This window comes from Carassius gibelio, chromosome B22 (genome assembly GCF_023724105.1).
Source record: "Carassius gibelio isolate Cgi1373 ecotype wild population from Czech Republic chromosome B22, carGib1.2-hapl.c, whole genome shotgun sequence".
In the NCBI taxonomy this organism is placed as follows: Eukaryota; Metazoa; Chordata; class Actinopteri; order Cypriniformes; family Cyprinidae; genus Carassius; species Carassius gibelio.
In genome coordinates, this window is record NC_068417.1 from 16,392,326 (window position 1) to 16,402,400 (window position 10,075).

A 10,075-nucleotide genomic window follows, 5' to 3' on the forward strand; every position below is an offset into this window, starting at 1 on the left:
TAACCGCTGCTACGCAACGAAACTAGGAGTACGACCGGTTCAAGATGGCGGCCGCAAATCTCGTCGCCCAGCGGCCAATAGGGCGTCTACTTATATTATGTCTATGTGAATAAGGACCATATTCTTCTTCTGGTGTTTAATGGCGGATGGCAAACCATTTAACGGTGCATTGCCGTTGAAAAACAGAGTTGCGACACTCCCATATGGAAGGCCAAAAGGGTCAAATTCACGTGAATTTTAACGCGTCAACAACACGTTAAATACGTGTATTTCACGCGTAAACAACACGTATTTAACGCGTTGGAATGCGGAAGTAAAGCGTGTCGTGGAGCAGCCAATAGTTCCAAACACTGATAGTTCCAGCGCTGAACTCCACACATTTCAATGTTTCTGAAGTACGCTCGCTGGTAAATTGATGAAATTACTGTATTTTCGACATTTGAACGCATTAGCCGACCTCTCATTAATTTATATAATAGTTGTATTTTATGTAGCCAGCTTTATTAATGTTTATTGGAGCCTGAGGAAGGTAAATTCTTAATCGCTGCTTAAGTAACAAACACCTAACTAATATTAGCTACCATAATCTGATGATGGGCTACATTTACCTCAAATTTTCTTCAAGTTCGTTGGCATACAACGTTTATAGTCGTTATTAGATTTGTTGTTAAAGTGATTAACACTTGCTTGCGACCGTATTAGTACACAATTAACTTTAGCTAGTTTAACTATAATTTTTGTTTTTTATTTATTTTTACTAGCTCAACTAGATAACATAGCTAACTTATCTTGCAAGGTTGTTCTTTGGTTAATTTAGTCATTAAAGTTAAACAGACCGTTTGTTGGACAGTGCATTGTGATGATAGGATGTGTAGCATAAATGTGGATGATCCCAGCAAATAAAAAGTATAATTGCAAAAAGAAAGATTATTAATCTATTTTTAAATTGAAGAGGCTGACATGTGAAACAATTTGAGACTGACTTTTGACCAAAAAACTGAAGTCATGATTTTAATAGTTGTTATTTAGAATACAGTGAAGAATTTCACCTGCATAACTCATGTTCATGGCTCTTAAAAGTTTTTGATGAAAGAAGCACATGTACACTGTTGCTCTGGAAAAAATATTAAGGAAAATATATCTACCCTCTCACAGCATGTAATGTTTAATTAAATGTTTTGTTTAATGCAATTGGTTGCCTTGTATATTTTTCACTGTTGACATTTTTTCTTGACTTAAACTGAGCAGCTTCTGGCATTCATTGATATTCACTTGTTGTGCATGTGTATATATTTATGTGAATCTGTCTTAACATAACTTTAGGATGTTAGTAATTATGACCATGGAAGCACAAGAAAAATATATACAGCACATACTGTAAATTGTTATACTTTATCGGAGCAGCCCCTTTACCCTCCAAAATTAAACGCACACAAAAATTAATTCAATTAAGTGTTTTTATTGGCATAAACGTTATAAGAACATTTCCAAAGCATCAAAATAAAATTTGGGTGAGGAACAGCCAAACTCAGCTTAAAAAAAACATATACGCAGCAACAAGACACAAGACGGATGCGCTGCTTCAGATGTGCTGCCCAAGCTCTGTTGAAGAAGCACAAAGAAACTGAAGACTGGTCAGCAATGTCACCCAAATAAACTTACTGCAGCAGATGAAAGGCACATCATGCCCTGCAATTAGAAGATGTCCAGCAGTACCATCAGCTCCGAGCTGCAGAAAACTGGGACCCTAGTACATCCATCTATCGTCTGGTCCGAAGTGGCAGGCCAATTCCTAAGAAGCAGGTTTTAAGACAACTTTGATTCACTTTTTTGATCCATTTCTAGTTTTGCATTATTATTATCATTGTATATAATTTTGTATATCATTTCCATTCTCTATATTATATATACATTTATTTAATTTTATATATATATATATAATGTATGTGGGTGTGTATAATAAACACATTACATATAGTGTTTATCTGTGTACGTTTATGTGTGTGTGTGTATATATATGTCTATGCACAAACTCACTATATGTAAAGTATGTGTGTTTATGGTCCGTGTACGTTTTGATAGTTTGTTTTCCAATTTGAAATGAAATAAGCAGAAACGAGAAAACGGCCCCTTTATTCGTTTTTCGTTTTTTTGATTTTTCGTTTTATAGTTCAGAGGCATAAAACCATAGACAGTAAAAGAAATGGACACAGCGACCCCATTGGAACTCAATTGAGACAAATGAAGCCCAGTTTTAGCATTTTTTAGCACTTCCGTTTCTGACGCGCAGACTCAAACGAAGCTTGACGACGTCAGCAACCTGTCTGCCAGATGTAAATCTTCTAGCAGATGTGCATGAAAACTGCCATCGTTAATCTTGCAGAGACGGCGAGCTTGAGCGGGGAGTTCTTTGTCGTGAGTGAGCAGGAGTAAGTATTCTGATTAATTATTTTGTATAGTATTTTAAAATGTAACGCCAGTACGCCATATTAAGTTAATTGCCTGCGAGATTCTCCACCTGTCTGTACGGTAATGCGACAGAGAGACGAGTGTTTATGACGCAATCGTTAGCCTATTTTTAACAAAAACTGTTTATACGGGGCCATAATGTAACATAGAAGGTAATGGAGCCCTTTATACATTGTCGTGTATCTTTAGAAATAAATAATGGACAAACAGAGTCTTTAAACGCCTCAGATGTAAAGTTATTCGCTGTCAAAGTGACGCCAAAATGAATGGGAGTCAATGGGAATGCTAACACAAGTGAAGTTCTGCTAAAAGATGGCAGCCCCCACCCGACTTCAACTTCCGGTCGAGTTCCTTGCCCCTTGCATAAAACGAAAAAATGACTTCAAAATTCATTTTCCACATGTGGGCGGTCCTTCCGCCGATTGGTCAAGCAAATCTGAGCATGTGACGTCATCAGTTGTCGCTCAGGTCTGTTCAACAAAATAATAGTCCTCTAACGTTACTATGGCTACCGATTCTTAAACTGTGCAGGGCAGGTCCTGTTGGGCTTTCTTCTGTGCAACTTTACGCGTTTCACAGAAATCTTTACATCAGAAATATTAAATATTAGTGTGCCACCAGCCCGTTTTAATTAGCGGTGCGGAGTTAAATCTGTGTGGTGAAGCTGCACTAGACAGCGCCGAGCGGGAGAGGATCAATGACCAGTGTTCGGTCAGCAGTCAGAACTTGGGTACCGATGATGGGGAAATACATTTTTACTGAAAATGACCCGCGAGTATGATTGACAGGACGATAGCGGAGACAATTAAAAGCGCAATATAACGTCTGTTAAAAAATAATAATAATAATAATAATAAAAAAAATATATATATATATAAAAATATATATAAAACATATATATATGTTTTTAATAAAATAATTGTGAACCACAAACCGAGCCTTCGTTTTGAAGGGCGATTTCCAAATATATTTTATTTATTTGTTATAATATGGGTATTTTATGTCACCCGTGTTATTAGTTTGATTATAGTAGGCTATACGCGATTTATTTTATTTTTTATTATTGTACTATTTTACTGTTGTTTTTTAATTAACAATATATCATAACAACTTAAAAAGATCAAAATCTACAGAAGAGATGAACAAATAACATTGGTGTTGTTATAAGTTAACTAATCAATGGGAAAATTTCCTCACTGGCACAACCCTATTCTTAATGTTGGCTACATGTTACAGATTTAATGTTGAGCACATAATGTTAAAGGCTTCTTAAATACCATCACATTCAGTTGAAGAGTCAAGAAGGATGTGTTAATTTATTCAATCTTTCATTAGTTGGTGACCCGGTGTAATTATAATAGCATAAATAAAAAAACACGTAATAGGCTGTGTATGCCAATAGACAAAACACATCTGCTTTTCCTCTAGATCACTTTACAGTGTGATGGAAATAATCTTTTCTTAAAGCGTGTTGTATATCACCACAGCTTTATTGGCACCCTTCTATATGTGTTGTATACTGTAATAGACAATTGTCCTGCAAAATGATGAGGTTTGGTAAAAAAAAAAAAAAAAAAAAAATCATTGCGAGCATGTCGAATTGTGTTTTGAAATTTAAATCAACAACATAAGAGGCTTCAGGCTGTCTGATGAACTCTGTATGAACAAACACCCAGCTTTGCAGTATAGGTGGCACAGAAACAGCATCTGACCTGGCATTTAGATGTACTTTACACACTATCTATTGCAGCTCAAAGGAGGCACTGTGAATTTACATTGCAATTTCATTCTAAGAGGCTATTAAATGTGAAGTGACAACATGAAACACTACTTTTAAGTGTGTGAATGTGTGTGTGTGTGTGTAAAAGCAAGAAGTCCAGTCCTGGCTGTATAATCAAACAATAAAACGAGAAACAATGCATGCCATCAAGAACATTTTTTATTCCACAGGAACTTGATCCAGTTCACTTGTTAAAGGATACTCCACTTTAAAATAAATTCTATCATCATATACTCACTCTCATGTTTTTTTCAATCCTTTATGAATTTCTTTCTTAAGCATGAATTCGAACAAGATCAATTAGTATTTTCAAAGCATTTTGGAACTCTTCTTGTTGGAAATTGACAACACATTCATTTACATTTACATTTATTCATTTAGCTGACGTTTTTATTCAAAGCAACTTACAATTGCTATATATGTCAGAGGTCGCACGCCTCTGGAGCAACTAGGCGTTAAGTGTCTTGCTCAGGGACACATTGGTGTCTCACAGTGGATTCAAACCCGGCCCGGGTCTCTCACACCCAAGGCATGTGTCTTATCCACTGCGCCAACACCACCCCCTCATCGTTCAAAAAGAGATGCAATGTCAGGACACTGCATAGAGAACTGCCTCTCCACAGCAACCTGGTCCTCTGTTGACTGAAATGGATACTGCCCAAAAGTTGAAACTGGTGTCAATGAAGATCTTGCTTCACGGTCATACCAGCCTGCAGCCTCCACTGCATTTGGCAAAAGATCCACAGACACTCTCTTTTGGCATCCTCCATGAGCCAAAACATTAGGAACCCCCCTTTCTAATAATAATAATAATAATAATAATTAGACAAAAGAATATGTATCTTATCAACATAATTTCAGTAATTTGATAAGGAAAGGGACTTTTAACAGATGATAGAAGGTAATTTACAAAATCGGAGGCATTCTTGACTCTGACACAGTCACGGCCTGTGGCATTTACTTTATTTATTGGCAGTCGATTGATTCAATTGCATATGCCTGTACTCTGTAAGATTTACTGCAATAATTAACAGGGCCTATCATTAAATAATATTTGCCAAAAGTGTTAGATTTTCCTGAATGCGCTGTAGAATAATTTACATCCAAAGATTTTCAACTTTACAATTTTTAGAGGAAACGTTCTTGAACTAAGAACTAAGTAAACTAAGTAACTAAGTAAATAACAGAGTGAATTATCCAGTGAAAGGGGCACTGATGCAATTAGTGAACCAGGAGGAACTGGACATGGAAGATGACCTGACACGTTATTGTGCGTCTGCACTATCTTGTCAGGTTACTACAGTTGGTCTTGACCGTGTGGTGCAGTCCTGGTATGCTCACCGGATTCCAGGTAAAACAAAGTTTTAGTGTGAATTATGTAATAGGCATGTGCAAGTATCAACATTTCATATCACAGTAATTACTTAAGGTTCAAGTTTTTTAATAGTATTGCAATAAAGAACAGGTTTTAAAAAAAATTTGCTTTGTTAATGACAAGTTTCAATTTTTGTGATGTATATTAAAATATCGTGCAATATGGCAAAAAAAAAAGTATAAGTTTCAGATTTAAGAAACAAAATTAACCTAAATAAGCTAAATACTAATTTAAATAACCCTAATGCAAACATTAAATGAAAACAACACTTTGTAAAAAAGATAAAATGGTGGTTGCTTGCCCATTTATGATCAATCAGATCAGCCACAAGCTAATAAATTTCAGCAAAGAATTTATTATCAAAGCAAGGGAATATTCTAAAATGCTTACAGTTTTTTTTTTCAACTGCTTACACACAAAATTATTACTTGTCACACAATTTCTAAAACCAATTTCTAAAGACACTCAGACACCAGAACCACACACTGAATCTGCAAAACCATACACTAATGTTTGGCCTTTTACTCAGTTTTCAATTTCGTTAAACACTTTTTGCAAAACACAACACACAATTTTCTATGCAACACACAAAAATCTGACAGGAAGTTTCTTGATTTCCTTTTATAAACACAACCAATCAAAATGCCACACTAATTCATCAATGCCTCACACTAACTCCTCACATGTGCAGACACTTGTTGCTTTACTTAACAACAACCAATCATAACTTTAGTAATGGGCATTAAAAGGCCAAAGGTCAAGTAATAGGTTTTGGACAATGGATGCAAACAATGCAGACAGAGTAAGAGGAGTTGGAGGGAGAGCCAGAGGACGAGTTCGACTAAGAGGTGTTGGAAGGTGAGCAAGGGGAGGAAGAGGACAAGTCAGAAATGGAGGAGGACAAGGAACAAGAAGAGTGGTCTCGAATGAGATTAGGGCTACAGTAGTCATTCATGTGATAAAACCATGGTTTAACAATGAGAGAGGCTGGACTGAGAGTAGAAAGAAATTCATAAAGGACTGAAAAAAACATAAGAGCAAGTATATGATGACAGAATTTATTTTAAAGTGGAGTATCCTTTAACAAGTGAACTGGATCAAGTTCCTGTGGAATAAAAAATGTTCTTGATGGCATGCATTGTTTCTCGTTTTATTGTTTGATTATACAGCCAGGACTGGACTTCTTGCTTTTACACACACACACACACATTCACACACTTAAAAGTAGTGTTTCATGTTGTCACTTCACATTTAATAGCCTCTTAGAATGAAATTGCAATGTAAATTCACAGTGACTCCTTTGAGCTGCAATAGACAGTGTGTAAAGTACATCTAAATGCCAGGTCAGATGCTGTTTCTGTGCCACCTATACTGCAAAGCTGGGTGTTTGTTCATACAGAGTTCATCAGACAGCCTGAAGCCTCTTACGTTGTTTATTTAAATTTCAAAACACAATTCGACATGCTCGCAATGATGTTGTTTTTTACCAAACCTCATCATTTTGCAGGACAATTGTCTATTACAGTATACAACACATATAAAAAGGGTGCCAATAAAGCTGTGGTGATATACAACACGCTTTAAGAAAAGTTTATTTCCATCACACTGTAAAGTGATCTAGAGGAAAAGCAGATGTGTTTTGTCTATTTTGCCTTATGACAACACCAATGTTATTTGTTAATCTCTTCTGCAGATTTTGATCTTATTAAGTTGTTATGATATATTGTTAATTAAAAAACAACAGTAAAATAGTACAATAATAAAAAATAAAAAAAAATCGCGTATAGCCTATAATCAAAATAATAAGACGGGTGACATAAAATACCCATATTATAACAAATAAATAAAATATATTTAGAAATCGCCCTTTAAAACGAAGGCTCGGTTTGTGGTTCACAATTATTTGATTTAAAACAAAGACAAAGTCACTTATATATATATATATATATATATATATACACACATACATATATATATATATATATATACACACACACACACACACACACACACACACACACACACACACACACACACACACACACATATATATATATATATATATATATGTTTTTTTTTTTTTTTTACAGACGTTATATTGCGCTTTTAATTGTCTCCGCTATCGTCCTGTCAATCATACTCGCGGGTCATTTTCAGTAAAAATGTATTTCCCCATCATCGGTACCCAAGTTCTGACTGCTGACCGAACACTGGTCATTGATCCTCTCCCGCTCGGCGCTGTCTAGTGCAGCTTCACCACACAGATTTAACTCCGCACCGCTAATTAAAACGGGCTGGTGGCACACTAATATTTAATATTTCTGATGTAAAGATTTCTGTGAAACGCGTAAAGTTGCACAGAAGAAAGCCCAACAGGACCTGCCCTGCACAGTTTAAGAATCGGTAGCCATAGTAACGTTAGAGGACTATTATTTTTTTATTTTTTTTTTTTTCAAAATTTTATTATGAACAATGCACAGGACAATAGGTACAGAGAACACTACAAATACTGTGCAACCTGCACAACAAAAAAAGAAATGTACAGACCAGAGGATAATAACATTAATTTATAGAAGGGGAAAATTAAAATATATTCAGTTCCTTCAGGAGATGAAATGTTCTTGTAGCCTTCATATTTTGCATGTTTTCTATTGTTTTGTAATATGTTTTAAAGTCCAGATGAAATACATTAAAGCTAGGTTGTGAATTAGACCATTTACATTTGTGAATATGGTATTTTTCGAAGATAATAAACAGTTGAATAACAAAAATTAAATTTTTGGACAAACCACATAAATAAAAGTATAACATGACATCAAAAATATTGATTCTGATGTTTACATTCAATTTTGTGATTATAAATTCTTCCAAATCAGACCAAAATTTTTTTGTGTACATACAGTGATAAAATAAATGAAAAATAGTCTCCCTATTTGATTGGCAAAAGACACAAGACTCTTCTATGTTTATTTTAAATCTTCTTAGCGTATCTTTAACAGGATAAATTTGATGTAAAATTTTAAATGAAACTTCTTTTATTTTATTATTAATACAATATTTATAAATAATAGTATTTGCCTTTTCCCAATTTAAATCACCCATGGTTGAATACCAAAAAAACTTTGCAGCAGGTGGAACCGAGCATGAAATTTGATTTCTAATATACTTATTGGTGTATGCTTTCTTTGTAATGTCTGTATCTCCAATAAAAATTCTATTAACTTCAGCACTAACATCTGTAAATGATATGTGTTTTAGTATTTGAAGTGAACCTGTAGGGATTGCATCAAATACAACTGCGTATTCTTTTGGTGTCACTGGGAAGTTAAAGTTCTGAAGAAATTCTGAATATGACATGAGTAAACCATCTTTGTTCAATAACTGTCCTACCAACAGAATTCCTCTATCAAACCATGGCTGAAAAAACAGAGACTTCTTTTTATAAAGAATTTCTTTATTATTCCAAATAAAGTATCTATGTGGACTAAAGTTGTGTTTATATATCAATATCCAAGATAGAAGGGCTTGTTTGTGGAAGTCAGCTAATTTCAAGGGAATTTTATCAATAGAAAAATTACATTTCAGTAGAAAATTTATGCCACCAAGAGTATTGAACAGAAATGATGGAAAAGCGTTCCAAATGCTGTCAGGGCTTTTCAAGAATTCTATAATCCATTTAATTTTAAAAGTATTATTTATAGTATGAAAATCCAGCACTTCCAAACCACCTTGGTCTCTACATCCTGTGATAACATCTTTTTTAAGATAATGGGGTTTTTTCCTCCAGATATAATCATACAGTATTTTATCCAATTCTTTAATTGTATTTTTTGGGATATCCAGCGATAAGGCAACATATACAGAGCGTGATATACCTTCTGCCTTTGATATTAAGACCCTGCCAAATAGAGACAAGTCTCTCATTAACCATGAATTTAGTTTAGATTGTATTTTTTTAACAATTGGATCAAAATTTAATTTATGACGTTCCTCTTTATTTTTACAAATTACAATTCCAAGATATGTCACTTTTTCATTAATTGGTATTCCATCAAAACTGGCCAGATTGCAATTTTTCAGGGGGAACAAAACTGATTTATTAATGTTCATTACCAACCCTGATACATCACTAAATTTTTTTATACTATTTACTGCAGTCCCAATTTGGTTTCGGTCACTTAAAAAGATGGCTGTGTCATCTGCAAGTTGGCATATTTTAAACTTTTTACCAACAGCATTAATTCCTGAAAAGGGAGACATTTTTATGTGTGTAGCCATTGTTTGAGCAACTAAGAGAAACAAAAATGGAGACACCGGGCAGCCTTGTCTAATACCACGTGATATACTAAATCTTTCTGATGTGCCTGTTTTCAGTTTAACAGAACTAGAACATCCATTATATAAGGTTTGAATTGCCTTATGAAAATATTTACCAAAACCAAAAAAGGAAA